The sequence below is a fragment of the Schistocerca serialis genome, chromosome 9 (assembly GCF_023864345.2).
Source record: "Schistocerca serialis cubense isolate TAMUIC-IGC-003099 chromosome 9, iqSchSeri2.2, whole genome shotgun sequence".
NCBI classification, from domain to species: Eukaryota; Metazoa; Arthropoda; class Insecta; order Orthoptera; family Acrididae; genus Schistocerca; species Schistocerca serialis.
Genome location: NC_064646.1, coordinates 441,695,376 through 441,712,007, shown reverse-complemented (window position 1 = coordinate 441,712,007; position 16,632 = coordinate 441,695,376). Strand labels below are relative to the sequence as shown.

General features: G+C 39.7%; 1 protein-coding gene across 1 annotated transcript in view; it reads left to right on the top strand.

The window, feature by feature from the left end:
* LOC126418602 (cholesterol transporter ABCA5-like) overlaps window positions 1-16,632 on the top strand; it is a 346,051-nt gene that overhangs the window by 269,252 nt on the left and 60,167 nt on the right. The window lies entirely within an intron of this gene.

Genomic DNA, 16,632 nt, shown 5'->3' with positions numbered 1-16,632 from the left:
TTGTAAAATATGTTTTGGTCTCAGGTCATACAAATGCCTTCATTACTGGTTTCATTTTCGTTGGTGATCTGTTTGGATGCAAATAAAATGGGAGATTTTTTTTTAAAATTTGCTGATCAGAAGCATATTAATTATGTGTAATTAAATATACACATTATTACAAAGCAACTACATGGAAAAAGATCACAAAAAATTAACAAGACAAAGTAACTGACTAACTCTACATTCAGATAACAATTCTTCAAAACTGAGCCACACCTAGGGCATTCTCACTTGCAAGCAGTAGATCTCGTTCTAGCATGAAAATGGGCAGAAAGGACATTGGCACATATGGCTGAATGTTTATTCTTGGTCGGAGTAGCACTTTTTGATACAAAGTAACTCATTAAAGCACAACTTGCCAGGAGAGGCAGTCACAGTGTGATGCTATAAAGTTGGTAGCTTTTAAATCACAAATATCAGATTAAAATATTCACACTATAAAAGTCACTGTGAGATATACCCTTCTAGAAGTAAGAACTATTAACAAATTTACATAAGACGGCTGTAGTCTTCAGCTCCCAACAGTTGGAGTGCAGATACATGTTCATTGTGAGTGCCTCTCCTGGTGTGTTTAGTTGTGCTTTCATGAGTTACTGTGAAACGAATGAAAGTTTAATTTGATAACCTAGTTTTTTGATGTTTTCTATACCCTTTTTTCTTATTTTCTAAACAGATCATGCTATGCTGACTCATAAAGATGTCAAAACCAGTAGTGATATAATTTGTATGACTGAGGCTGAAATATATAACTAAAAGAAAATTTTTTACTAGAAGGTCATCGTGTTCCCCTCAGGCAGTATGCTTAGTCTGTGTTAACTATCTTTTTTTTTATGTCTTAAGAAGAGTGCTAGTTTACAACTGGTCCATCTTCCATTTAGCAGACATAAAGGTTATTGTAGTACAAATCTGGAGGTTTTGTGAATCTAACCTGCTTTCTAAATTACCAGGTAGGAGAATTTTTCTGGGACATTTTTTTTTTTTTTTTTCACATTTTCCTGAATTGGTAGTTTAGTATCGCAGGAATTTGCAAAACATTTAGTTGAGTATGATTTTTGCCCTGGACTAATTAGAAAGGATGTTCTTAACAGTGACTTTCCACCACAAGAGAGAGAGAGAGAGAGAGAGAGAGAGAGAGAGAGAGAGAGAGAGAGAGAGAGAGATTTTGAACATTGACGTTTGTAACATCGAGGACTGCAGTCATCGTGTTTAATTCTCTGTAAGCTTGATAGTCTCTTTTTTATCTAGAGGAACAACAAGTTGTGATCTTCAGTCCAGTGACTGGTTTGATGCAGATCTCCATGCCACTCTATCCTGTGCAAGCCTCTTCATCTCCAAGTAACTACTGCAAGCTTCATCATTCTGAATCTGCATAGTGTATTTATCTCTTGGCCTCCCTCTATAATTTTTACTCTTCACACTTCCCTCCAATACCAAATTGGTGTTCCCCAGATGCCAACCAATCCCTTCTTCCAGTCAAGTTGTGCCACAAATTCCTCTTCTCCCCAGTTCTGTTCATTAGCTCCTCATTAGTTACATGGTCTACCCATCTAATCTTCAGCATTTTTCTGTAGCACAACATTTTGAAAGCTTCTATTCTCTCCATGTCTAAACTATTTATCATCCATATTTCACTTCCATACATAGCTACACTCCATACAGATACTTTGAGAAAGGACTTCCTGACATTTAAACCTATTCTCGATGTTAACAAATTTCTGTTTTACAGAAATGCTTTCCTTGTCATAGCCAGTCTACGTTTTATATCCTCTATACTTCAACCATCATCAGTTATTTTGCTTCCCAGATAGCAAAACGTATCTGCTACTTCAAGTGTCTCATTCCCTAATCTAATTCCCTCAGCATCATCTCATTTAATTTGACACATTCCATTATTCTTGTTTTGCTTTTGTTGATGTTCATCTTATATCCTCCTGTCAATGCTCTTCCAGGTCATTTACCATCTCTGACAGAATTACAATCAAACCTCAAAGTTTTTGTTTCTTCTCCACGGATTTTTATTCCTACTTAATTTTTTTCTTTTGTTTTGTTTACTACTTGCTCAATATACAGATTGAATAACATTGAGGATAGGGTACTAACAACCCTGTCTCACTTCCTTCCCAATCACTGCTTCTCTTTTGTGCCCCTTGACTCTTATAACTGCCATTTGGTTTTTGTACAAATTGTAAATAGCCTTTTGCTCTGTGTATTTTACCCGTACCACCTTCAAGATAGTATTCCAGTCAACATTGTCAAAAGTTTTCTCTAAGTCTACAAATGCTAGAAATAAAGGTGCGCCTTTCTGAACCTACCTTCTAAGATAAGTCGTAGGGTCAGTATTGCCTCACATGTTCCAACATTTCTACAGGATCCAAACTGATCTTCCCTGAGGCTGGCTTCTTTTCCATTTGTCTGTAAAGAATTCTTGTTAGTATTTTCTCACTGTGACTTATTAAACTTATAGTTCAGCAATTTTTACACCTGTCAACATCTGTCTTTGGGATTGGAATTATTATATTCTTCATGAAGTCTGAAGTTATTTCACCTGTCTCATACATCTTGTTCACCAAATGGAAGAGTTTAGTCATGGCTGGCTCACCCAAGGCTATCAGTAGTTCTAATGGAATGTTGTCTACTCCCAGGGCCTTGTTTCGACTTATGTCTTTCAGTACTCTGTCAGATTCTTCTCGCAGTATTATATCTCTCAAAAATGTTCAAATGTGTGTGAAATCTTATGGGACTTAACTGCTAAGGTCATCAGTTCCTAAGCTTACACACTACTTAACCTAAATTAACCTAAGGACAAACACACACATCCATGCCCAAGGGAGGACTCTAACCTCCACCGGGACCAGCCGCATAGTCCGTGACTGCATCGCCTTAGACCGCTCGGCTAACCCTGTGCAGCATCATATCTCTCATTTCATCTTCATCTACGACGTCTTCCATTCCCATAAGATTACCCTTAAGTACATCACCCCTGTATATACCCTCTATATACTCCTTCCACCTTTTCTGCTCTTCCTTCTTTGCTTAGGACTGGTTTTCCATCTGAGCTCTTGATATTCATAGAGGTGGTCTCTTTAATTTTCCCGTAGGCAGTATCTATCTTACTCCTAGTGGTATATGCTTCTACATCCCTACATTTGTGCTCTAGCCATCCCTGCTTAGTCATTTTGGACTTCCTGTCAATCTCATTTTTGAGACGTTTGAATTCCTTTTCACCTTATTAATTTACCGCATCTTTAAATTTTCTCCTTTCATCAGTTAAATTCAATCTCTGCTCTGTTACCCAAGGATTTCTACTAGCCCTTGTCTTTTGACCTACTTGATCCTCAGCCGCCTTCACTATTTCATCTCTCAGAGTTACGTATTCATCTTCCAGTGTATTTGTTTCCCGTATTCTTGTCAGTCATACCCTAATGCTCTCTTTGAAACTCTCTACAGCCTCTGGTTCTCTCAGTTTATCCAGGTACCATCTTCTCAAATTCCTATCTTTTTGCAGTTGCTTCAGCTTTAACCTACAGTTCATAAACAATAAATTGTGGTCAGAGTCCACATCTGCCTCTGGGAACATCTTACAATTTAAAACCTGGTTCCTAAATCTCTGTCTTACCATTATATAATCTATCTGAAACCTTCCAGTGTTTCTAGACCTCTTCCATGTGTACAACCTACTTTCATGATTCTTGAACCAAGGGTTAGATATGATTAAGTTGTGCTCTGCGCAAAATTCTACCAGGCAGCTTCCTCTTTCATTCCTTACCCCCAGCCCATATTCACTTACTTCTTTTCCTTCTCTTCCTTTTCCTACTATCGAATTCCAGCTCTCATGATTATTAAATTTTTGTCTCCCTTAACTATCTGAATAATTTCTTTTATCGCGTCACACATTTCTTCAATCTCTTCATCATCTGCAGAGCTAATTGGTATATAAACTTGTCCTACTGTGGTAGGCATAGGCTTTGTATCTCTCTTGGCTACAGTAATTTGTTCACTATGCTGTTTGTAGTAGCTTATCCACATTTCTATTTTTTTTATTCATTATTAAACATACTCCTGCATTACCCGTATTTGATTTTGTATTTATAAACCTGTATTCACCTGACCAGAGATCTGTCCCTCATTTCACTGAACTTCACTAATTCCCACTATATCTAACTTTAACCTATCCATTTCCCTTTTTAAATTTTCTAACCTAACTGCCCGATTAAGGGATCTGACATTCCACGCTCCAATCCGTAGAATGCCAGTTTTGTTCCTCCTGATAACGACTCTTCTGGGGTAGTCACCGCCTGGAGATCCGAATCACGAATATTTTAGCCAAGGGGAACATCATCATCATTTATCCATACAGTAAAGCTGTATACCAGGCTGTTCCAGCTCGTCGGCTCCATTGTGAGCCGTGGAGCGCTCCCTGCTCCAGGGAGCCGTGTCGCTCACTGTGACCATTCAAGTGGGTCGGCACGCCGGCACCTGGCACGGCTGGCTGAGGCAGGCGGTCAGACAAGCGTTTTGATGTGCCGGCTGCGTCTTACAAGATCGACAACCTCATATTCTTAGCTGCTAAGACGTGGTGACATGCTACACCAGGAAATACGATTTTCAGGAAATAAATAAGAAACAACTGTTTTACAGGAAATTGCATACTAACTTTATTGGGTCTCTGTAGCTTGACATTTTCTTTTCATTAGAAGATCAGAAATATCAGGCGTCAAAGTGTTCGCAGCGTTAATGCAGAGGATGGCCTTCATTGTTGCATCCTGAAGAAACAATCGTTCCTTACTTTTTACTCTTTTCATTAATGAGAAGAGCTGCTCACAACAATACGTAGACCCAAACATGCACATGATCTGAGCGGCATTGTTGTGAAGCTTGGGAAATGTTTTTTGCTGTAATGAATGATACTATCATGACAAATCCAACGTGTTGTAGTACCTCTCTTTCAACAAAGTTGAATTTTGCAAATCAGTTATCTCCAATTGAAGTGATGGTGACAAGTCATCGGGGGAAACTGAAAAAGGAGTACTGAACATCTTAAGTTCCATTTCCAAACTAGTGAGGTCTCGGAATCATGTTTCAGATGACGTGATGAGCTGCTTTAACTTTGCTTGGTAATCGCCGAAAGTAGTACCTTCAGGTAGTTCTAAAGAAGCAAGACGACTGAAGAACGTTAAATGTCCATTACTCATCTGCCTCTCAAATAAACGTAACTTTTCCATGAACGCTTTGATCTGGTCATGCATGTCAACGATTAACTGCCCTTTGCCCTGCAGTGACAGATTTAAATTATTCAGATACATAGTTATATCAGCTAAGAACGCCATGTCTGATATCCATTTTATATCTTTCAGAGAACACATTTCTTCCCCTTTCATTTCGAGAAAAAGGGATATTTCCTCGCGAATGGCAAAGAAAACATCAAGAATTTTCCCCGACTCAGCCAATGAACTGTACTGTGGTAAGGTATATCCCCATACTCCGCTTCCATATCTTTCAGGAATCCTTTGAATTGGCGATGATTCATACCATGATGCCGCACAAAATTCACACACTTCACGACATCTTTCATTACGCCACCTAGCTCTACTGTTCCAGCACACAGTGCCTCTTGGTGAATAAAACAATGAAGAGTCAAAATGTCTTTCCCGAATTCGTCCCTGAGTTTATTTTTCAAATGAGAACTAAAACCTTGGTGACGCCCAATCATTTGTGGTGCACTATCTGTCGCTACAGAATGGAGCTTATCCCACGGCAAATTCATGTTGTCCACTGATTCACAAACAGCTTCAAAAATGTCATGTCCTGTTGTGGTGTAATTGAGTGGTACCACATCCAAGAGTTCTTCAGTTACTTGCAGCTCCATGTTGACACCACGCACAAAGACTGCAAGTTGAGCACAGTCCGATATGTTGGTGCTTTCGTCAAGCGCTAGCGAAAATGCAGCAAAGCTCTCCGCCTTTCTCCTGAGCTGTGTCTCTAAATCTGCTGCCATGTCCAGGATTTGACGAGACATTGTTTGCTTTGACAGGCAAACCCCTTCAATTGCCTGCACCTCCATTGGAAACAAACATTCTGCAACTGCTACCATGCACGATTTTACGAGTGGTCCCACCGAAAATGGCTTGCCACTTGTCGCAATGATGTGAGCGATCCTGTAGCTTGCTCGAATTACAGATTCAGTAGTGTTTTCTCTGCTCTCATTCACCTGAAAATTATAAACGCATTACAGAACATGAACTATGTTGCATGTTTTGATACCCTCCGTATTACGAAACTTTGAACTTACGTCTCCTGCTATGTCGTTCTTAAGCCTGGCTACCAGTTCTCTGCGTGCAACGCCTTCTACCTAATCGTAGTGCACTGCATGAAGACATGTATAATGTTGTCGTATATTGTACCTCTTCGCAGAATTGAATACTTTATGACATAAAAGACATTGTCGACGACCATCCCTTTCAATGAATAGAAAGGTATCCTTCAATAGAGGTACAGGGCTCCCACGGCTAGTCATAGCTGTCATTGAACATGGATTATTGCGTCTGTTGCGGCTGCATGCGGCCAGGGGGCAGTGAGTTCGCTTTCCCCCTCCACGCGGGCTCCGAGCTGCCGCAGTGAGCGCTCCGGAGCGCTCTGGCTCCCTGGAGCTCGGTTGGAACAGCCTGCTGTATACCCTCAAGAAAAATTGCAGCTGTAATTTCCCCTTCCTTTGAGCCATTTGTAATACCAGCACAGCAAGGCTGTTTTGGTTGATATTACGAGGCGAGATCAGTTCAATCATGCAGACTATTGGCCATGCAACTACTGAAAAGGCTGCTGCCCCTCTTGAGGAACCACACATTTGTCTGACCTCTCAACAGACACCCCTCTGTTGTGGATGGTACCTACAGCATGGCTACCTGTATCACTGTGGCGTGTGAGCCTCCCCACCAATAGCAAAGTCAAGGTCTATGGTTCATTGGAGGGGTGAAGGAACAACATATCACTTTTTCTTATTAAAATTATTGACTATATGTGGCACATAAGGTTTTTACTTGAAATGGCAATGGAAGTTGTGTTTGAGTGCAGTTTAAATCTTCTACCAGTATTATATTTCCACAATGAAAGGAGATGGCCAGTATATAGAAGTCTCAAAGCTTTGTACCATCTGCATATTTGTGTATATGGTTAGGCTTAGACTCAAAGGGAGCAGAGAATGAAAGTAACAAAGATACAGGCAGTCTGCTCAAAAGTGCACATCTGCTACTAGATAAGATTCAGTATCATGTTGCTCCACTCTGTGCATCCTAAAATTCTTGCATCCTCTTTGGTCCGCTACTATCCACAGAGCGGTCAAGACATTGCTGCTCTTACCTAGCCTGCTCTTCGACGGCAGCCTTCCTGAGGTAATCTACTGTTTGAGGAGGGTTTCTGTGCCACTGCACTGGAATGTTTCAGTTGGTTCCAAGCAGGTACTGCAGCCTGGTCAGTTCAGTTGATTCATGAGGTGAACATGGTGTGCTCATGCATTAACATCTTGAAAGACAAATTGATCACAGTAATGTTGACAGTAGAGCTGACAGCATGTTAGAAGGTCCTATCTCAATACTGCACAGTCCTAAACTTATGCCTGGTAGTATAATGATTGGCATCTTTTTGCAAAATATTTGAAAAAGCAATGTACTCAAGAGTAGCACCTGATTTAAGTAGAAATAATAAAATACAACATAGCTTTGATTCAAGAAGGTTGCTTGACTGAGATTGCTGTTTATACATTCACTCAGTAAATATTACAAGGCTTAAATGATAAAGTGTCACTAGTTGATACTTTTTTGTTAATCTTCCCAATGCACTTGATTGTGTGGATCACGTTAATCTCTTAGAAAACCTTAAGTTCTGTGGAACTGATAATTTGGCAAATAACTGATTTGAATCATATTTAATAAACTGGATGCAGAAAGTTGTGCTGAAAATTCAAACAGCTTTGGAAGGCAAGAGCATTTTACTTACTGAGGAAAAACTTTGGAGAGAATCCCACAGAGATCTGTTTTGGGTTCACTCGTATTCCTTATAATTGTGAGTGTCCAGTAGACCTTCATCAAGCAGAACTGGTAATTTTTGAAGACAGAACTAGCATTATAATAAATTCTGTCAGAGAGAAAGCAACAGAAAAAATTGTGTATGACGGTTTTCAAAGCATTATTAAGTGACTGAAAATTGACTCTCCATAAATTTGTAAAAAACACTCTATATTCAGTGTTGTACAACAAATAGTCACAGCAACTACTGACGTAGTATATGATAGGAGTCAGTGAACAGGGTAGATTGCTCCAAATTGTTGGATGCTCATACTGAGGAAAACTTGAGCTGGAAGAAGCATATTACTGAATTCCTGAAACAATTAAGTTCAGCTACTGTTGCATCTTGTATAATTGCTGCTCTTGGAAGTCCATTGGCCGCTTTAAATATCTGCATATTTCCACTCAATAATGTCTTGTGGAATAATTTTCTGATGTAACTCATTACATGGAAAATATAGATTGCATAAAAATAAGCAGTAAGACTAATGTGTGATGTACAACCACAGTCATTGTGTAGTTAACTCTTCAAAGAGTTATGAATTTTGATTGTACCTTCACAGTATACGTGTTTGCTATTAAAATTCATCCTAAATAATGTTTGAGGAGAATACCTGTGTCTGTGCTGAAATTGCTATCAGGAAAATATACCTTCATTACCCATTATTGAAGCTGTAATTGACTAAGAAAGGTGTACAATATGCAACAACAATTTTTGTTTTAACGTTTTCCCAATAATATAAAAATGTCTGACAGGTAGTGAAGCAAGTTTTAAATCTAATCTAAAATCATTTCTTGTGGACAACTCCTTCTCCTCCAGCCAGATTTTTATTTAAAATACTGATAGCCCGTAAGGAAACTAGTTTTAAGTGCCTTTGCATTAGTAGGACTGAAAAATTTTATGTTAATTAATGTTAAAACTAATCATGTGCAGTAAATTGACTCATTCACCATCATTTCAATAAAAAATCATTCAAATTATCTATGGAACATTAAACTTGCTTAGAAGAACCCTAATTCTATACATAATTTTGGTTCATAACATAACTGACCCTACCTCCCAGCTGAACCTTTGGGACAGTATACCTCAAACACAGGCAGTGCATGCTCTGTGCACAGAAATTGTCATGCTCCAGATTAATCATTTATATGTCAGTGAAGAGAAGCCAGTATCATTTGTCATGTAGAGATGGTAGCATACTCTCTGGGCCAACACAGGATTTCCACTCATCGCTTAAAAGGCGGTTTGTAGTTCTGTTACATTCTCACTCGGGATACCTGTGAGCCATACTTTGTAGACAGCTGACATTGGTAGTGTTATTGGCCATGTGTGACCACTATGAGGCAGATCTTCTACAATTTTGTCTCTCAGAAAAGCAGTTGCATTTCGAATTATGTAACTGTGTTGTATGACAGTTCACTGGGCAACTTCTCATATTGGCATAAACCTGCTTGGGCATACCCTAAGTTTGGAAATGGCCCTTTGAGCCATCTCGAGATACTAAAAAATGTATGCAAGCTGTACAGTCTCATTCACAATTGAAGATGCATCACACTCTACTGAATTACACTTAGAATTAGTTTCCTTTTTACCTTCATTACACAAGTCACTGTACATAATGAATTCCCGTTGTTGAAAGAGTATTGAGAATGTTGTCTCCAATAAAAACAAAGCACAAGCTTTGTATCTCATCAGGGTGGTACAGTACTCTTTATGAACAGTGTAATTTACTGCTCTCTTCCATTGATGAAAAATTAAAAATAAATGTGCCAGATACCACAACATTTGAAGCAAAATACAGTGCTAGCCTTTCTGGGTCAAGGCTTGCCTCCATATTTTGTGTGTGTGTGTGTGTGTGTGTGTGTGTGTGTGTGTGTGTGTGTGTGTGTGTGTGTGTATTTTTAAATTATGTAAACTATCCATCACTTGGCCTTATTATGGCACAGAGAGAGTGAAGTATTCAGTCACAAAAATCTTTGACCACCTGGCCAGACATGTAAAGAATTTAATGGATAATAAAATTGACTTCAAATACAAACTGATATCATATCTGCATAACAACTCCTGCTCCATAGAACAACATCTGAATTTGTAGTAGCACGATAAGTGTAAATCACGAAGTGTACTTACAAAATGTAACTAAAAAATCATGTAATGCTCAGCACCTTGCCAATTTTTTGTTCATAAAGTGTGGTATAATTGTAAAGCTGACTTATTCCACATTATAGCAAGAGGTACAGTTGTGACCAAAGGAACATGTAACTAACTAATAACTTACTAACTAATTACATAGTATTGCTAGTTGGAATTCTAAATATAATGAGTACATGAGTTGACAAAATGCACATAAGTGACAAGAGTCATGGGATAGTGATATGCACATGTATAGATGGTATTAGGATCACATACACAACTTGTAAAGGGGCAGTGCATTGGTGGAGTTGTCATTTGTCCTCAGGTGTTTCACGTGAAAAGGTTTCTGACATGATTATGACTGATGACTGGAATTAATAGGCTTTGCACATGGAATGGTAGATGTATGCGACGTTCCATTTTGGAAATCGTTTAGAGCATTCGATATTCTGTCATTCGAAGTGCCAAGAGTGTGCTGAGAATAACAAATTTTGGGCATTTTCTCTCACCATGGACTGCAAGAAATAACTGCAGGAATCAATGTGGGATGTATGACAAACATATCCATTAGGACAGTGAGGAAAACCTGGATGTTAATGGGCTGTGGCAGCAGATGACTGATGAAAGTGTCTTTAATAACAACACAACATTGCCTCTGCTAGGCTCATGACCATATAAATTGGATCCTAGACTGCTGGAAAGCCATGGCCTGGTCAGATGAGTCATCATTTCAACTGGTAAGAGCTGTTGTTAGGGTTTGTGTGTGGTGCAGATGTTATGAAGCCATGAACCCTAGTTGTCAACAAGGCACTGTGCAAGCTTGTGGTGGCTCCATAATGGTATGGGCTGTTTTTATGAGGAATGGACTGGATCATTTGGTCCAACTGAACTGATAATTGACTAGAAATTGTTATGTTCAGTTACATGGAGACCATTTGCAGTCATTCATGGACTTCATGTTTCCAAAGGTGTCACTAGACCACAATTGTTCACAATTGGTTTCAAGAACATTCTGGACAATTCGAGCTAATGATTTGGTTACCCAGATTGCCCAACATGGATCCTATTGAGCATTTATGGGACATAATTGAGAGCTCTGTTCCTGTACAAAATCCTGCGCTGGAAACACTTTTGCAGTTGTTTTGTACCTCAACTTTTGCAGTTCTTGATGGCTATAGAGGCAGCATGGCTAAGTATTTCTGCAGGGGACTTACAAAAACTTGTCGAGTCAATGTCACATTGAGTTGCTGCACTATGCCAGGAAAAAGGAGATCCAACATGATATTAGAGGATATCCCATGATTTTTGTAACCTCATTTTATATGATCATCATCATCATCACCATTTAATACTGATTATGCCTTTCAGTGTTCAGTCTGGAGCATTGTCCCCCTTATAAAATTCCTCCATGATCCCCTATTCAGTGCTAACATTGGTGCCTCTTCTGATGTTAAGCCTATTACTTCAAAATCGTTCTTAACCGAATCCAGGTACCTTCTCCTTGGTCTGCCCCGACTCCTCCTACCCTCTACTGCTGAACCCATGAGTCTCTTGGGTAACCTTGCTTCTCCCATGTGTGTAACATGACCCCACCATCTAAGCCTGTTTGCCCTGACTGCTACATCTATAGAGTTCATTCCCAGTTTATCTTTGATTTCCTCATTGTGGACACCCTCCTGCCATTGTTCCCATCTACTAGTACCTGCAATCATCCTAGCTACTTTCATATCCATAACCTCAACCTTGTTGATAAGGTAACCTGAATCCACCCAGCTTTCGCTCCCATACAACAAAGTTGGTTGAAAGATTGAACGGTGCACAGATAACTTAGTCTTGGTACTGACTTCCTTCTTCCAGAAGAGAGTAGATCGTAGCTGAGCGCTCACTGCATTAGCTTTGCTACACCTCGCTTCCAGTTCTTTCACTATGTTGCCATCCTGTGAGAATATGCATCCTAAGTACTTGAAACTGACAACCTGTTTGAACTTTGTTCCTCCTATTTGGCACTCAATCCATTTATATCTCTTTCTCACTGACATCACTTTCGTTTTGGAGATGCTAATCTGCATACCATAGTCCTTAAATTTCTGACCTAGCTCTGAAATATTACTTTGCAAACTTTCAATCGAATCTGCCATCACAACTAAGTCATCCGCATATGCAAGACTGCTTATTTTGTGTTCACATATCTTAATCTCACCCAGCCAGTCTATTGTTTTCAACATATGATCCATAAATAATATGAACAACAGTGGCGACAGGTTGCAGCCTTGTCTTACCCCTGAAACTACTCTGAACCATGAACTCAATTTACCATCAACTCTAACTGCTGCCTGACTATCCATGTAAAGACCTTTAATTGCTTGCAAAAATTTGCCTCCTATTCCATAATCTCATAGAACAGACAATAACTTCCTCCTAGGAACCTGTTCATATGCCTTTTCTAGATCTATAAAGCATAGATACAATTCCCTGTTCCACTCATAACACTTCTCCATTATTTGCCGTAAGCTAAAGATCTGGTCCTGACAACCTCTAAGAGGCCTAAACCCACACTGATTTTCATCCAATTGGTCCTCAACTAATACTCCCACTTTCCTTTCAACAATATCTGAGAAGATTTTACCCACAACGCTGATTAAAGAGATACCTCTGTAGGTGTTAGAATCTTTTTCTGTTTCCATGTTTAAAGATTGGTGTGATTACTGCTTTCGTCCAGCCTGATGGAACCTGTCCCAACTCCCAGGCAATTTCAATTATCCTGTGTAGCCATTTAAGACCTGACATTCCACTGTATTTGATGAGTCCCGACTTAATTTCATCCACCCCAGCTGCTTTATTGCATGGCAATCTATTGACCATTTTCTCCACTTCCTCAAATGTGATCCTATTTCCATCATCATTCCTATCCCGTTGTACCTTGAAATCTGAAACATTACTGATTGTATTTTCACCTACATTGAGCAACTCTTCAAAATATTCCCTCCATCTGCCCAAGGAATCCACAGGATTCACCAGCAGTTTTCCTGACCTGTCCAAAATACTTGTCATTTCCTTCTTACCTCCCTTTCGAAGACTGCTAATTACACTCCAGAATGGTTTTCCAGCAGCTTGACCCAAAGTCTCCAACCTGTTTCCAAAGTCTTCCCAAGATTTCTTCTTGGATGCTGCAATTATCTGTTTGGCTTTGTTTCTTTCTCCAACATAACTTTTTCTATCTACCTGAGTTCTAGTATGTAGACATTTTTGATACACCTTCTTCTTCCTTTTACAGGCTGCCTTGACTGTGTCATTCCACCAAGCTGTTTGCTTCACCCTGCCTTTACACACCACTGTTCCAAGACATTCTTTAGCCACTTCTAGTACTGTGTCCCTGTACATTGTCCATTCCTTTTCCAATGACTGTAATTGACTACCTTCAACTAACTGGTACCTTTCTGAGATCACTGTTATTTACTTGTGCCTGATTTCCTTATCCTGAAGTTTCTCCACTCTTATCCTCCTACATATGTACCTGACCTCCTGCACTTCCGGCCGCACAATCCCAATTTCACTGCAGATTAAATAATGATCAGTGTCATCAAAGAATCCCCTGAATACACATGTGTCCCTCACAGCCTTCCTGAATTCCTGATCTGTTATTATATAGTCAATGACAGATCTGGTTCCCCTGCCTTCCCAAGTATACCGGTGAATGTTCTTATGTTTAAAAATGGAGTTTGTGATTACTAAGCCCATATTGGCACAGAAATCCAAGAGTTGTTTCCCGTTCCTGTTGGCCTCCATATCCTCTCCAAATTTACCCATAACCTTTTCATACCCTTCTGTTCGATTTCCAATCCTGGCATTAAAATCACCCATGAGCAGAACACTGTCCTTGTCCTTTACTCTAACAACTACATCACTGAGTGCCTCATAAAAACTATCCATCTTATCTTGATCTGTCCCTTCACAATGCGAATATACTGACACAATCCTAATTTTCTTGCTAGACACTGTCAAATCTATCCACATTAGTCGTTCGTTTACATACCTTATTGCAACTACGCTGGATTCCATTTCTTTCCTGATGTAAAGCCCTACACCTCATTGTGCTATCCCTGCTTTGACTCCTGACAGGTAGACCTTGTATTCTTCCACTTCCTCTTCTTTCGCACCCCTTACCCGAATGTCACTAACAGCTAAAACGTCCAGCCCCATCTTACTTGCAGCCTCTGACAGCTCTAGCTTCTTCCCAGAGTAGCCCCCATTGATATTAATAGCTCCCCATCTCATTACCATTTGTTTGCCAAGTCATATCGTAGGAGTCCCTGGTTTGTCAGTTAGAGGTGAGACTGACAAACCAGGGACTCCTAAGATACGACTTGGCAAACAAATGGTAATGAGATGGGGAGCTATTAATATCAATGGGGGCTACTCTGGGAAGAAGGTAGAGCTGGCAGAGGCTGCGAGTAAGATGGGGCTGGACGTTTTAGCTGTTAGTGACATTTTATATGAAGGGCATAAAATAGTCTGATAGAGAATAGCTGCATAAACCCAGTGACAGGAGTTAGCATACCTGATTTTCTATCAAAAATACTTTGATCATCAGTCCAGATACAGTAAAACCTAATTTCGCAAACCTTGCATCAATTGTTGTATCAGACCATTTATTTACTTTACATAGGTTTCAAAAGTATGTCAGTTAACACAATACATTTACTACTCTTTGGATCAGTCCACTGATTAGCAAGGCCAAAGGACAACCGCAGCCACTGATTGGTAACAGACTCTGTTGACTTCACCACCATAAATGATGCAGGAGCTCTTTAATGTACCTTGTTGTTGCTGTTAAGGGCCTCAGCCAGTGTGGAAGTTCTTTCAGCAGTTCAGGTATTTATCAAAGTCTTTCATTCTTGCTCAAAGTGCCACTGTCTACCATTTTTGGTTTGGTCTTGTTGTGGGTTGACAGGAGAGCCAACACCAGGTACTAGAGGAAGCCGAAAGGCACGCGTTTTAGCTCAAGCAGGCTGGCGTGAGGTCTGGAACAGTACAAGGAAATTAGAATTTAGAAAAACGGACGTAGCTGGTGGAATACTTAACATTAATCCATTAATGATGAGCGTCGCTCTTGACTGTACATGATGCAGCATCAATAGTAACTGGTAATGGCGCCTTGCTAGGTCGTAGCAAATGACGTAGCTGAAGGCTATGCTAACTATCGTCTCGGCAATTGAGAGCATATTTTGTCAGTGAACCATGGCTAGCAAAGTCTGTTGTACAACTGGGGTGAGTGCTAGGAAGTCTCTCTAGACCTGCTGTGTGGCGGCGCTCAGTCTGCAATCACTGATAGTGGCGACACGCGGCTCCGACGTATACTAACGGACCGCGGCCGATTTAAAGGCTACCACCTAGCAAGTGTGGTGTCTGGCAGTGACACCACAGGTCTTTTACTAGGCCCAAGGCCTATTTATCCACTTTCATTATAGTTTATTTACTTTTGTTATCCTTCCTCAATATAAACCATTACATTTTATTGTCATATCAATATTTCTATATAATCCTTCAAGGTGAGAGTACACATCCTGGTTTATTATTTTGATGTGTGACCTCAATCATAAAGTACTATGAGGTGCAGATACTGTTACTGATGAGAGGAAGTAATTGACATTTGAAAGAAATACAATTTAATATAATTCAAATTACACAAAAATTCACACACACTAGTGTACATGCACATATCTGTAGTAGTACAATGATAATGACATGAATTTTTCCAATCTTGATAATAAGAACCTGATACAGGCCAGAAACACATCATTGGGCTCTCAGTAAAGTGAACAAAATGTACTTGGTAAAAAAGTAAATTTTTAAGAATGAAGATTTGCTGCAATCTATCTAATCTCATATCCATTAGTTCACTTTCTTAGCAATATTGAAAATGACATACCGGTACTGAGGTCTCACCACAATGAAACAGCATGTGTTACCTACCTCTACTCCCCCCCCCCCCCTGCTGCCTCCCCACCACTCTTCCTCTTCCCTTTTTCTTTCTTATATGTCTCTCTTCTGTTTCTTTGTGGACCATCTGTTTAATGTCTGAATAAATGACATCCTTTCAGATCTATTTATGCAAAATTTTAATATTTAATTTCTGGACATTGCTGTACTTTTGTCGGTTCATGTTTCACTAATTCATGCAGTTTGTATCTCCACATTTGTTTTACCCTGGAAGTACAAACAGCTTTTCTCCCACCTCCCTCCTTCCCCCTCTCTTACAGCTGTTTCTTTGCATTGTCTCAAACACTGAATATTCATTTTCACTTTATGAGTATTAATACTTTTTATTGGTCCTTTTGGGTACTGATATTTCTCTAAGGAGTTGCAATGTCCTTCCAAAATTTATTCTAAGCTTCACAC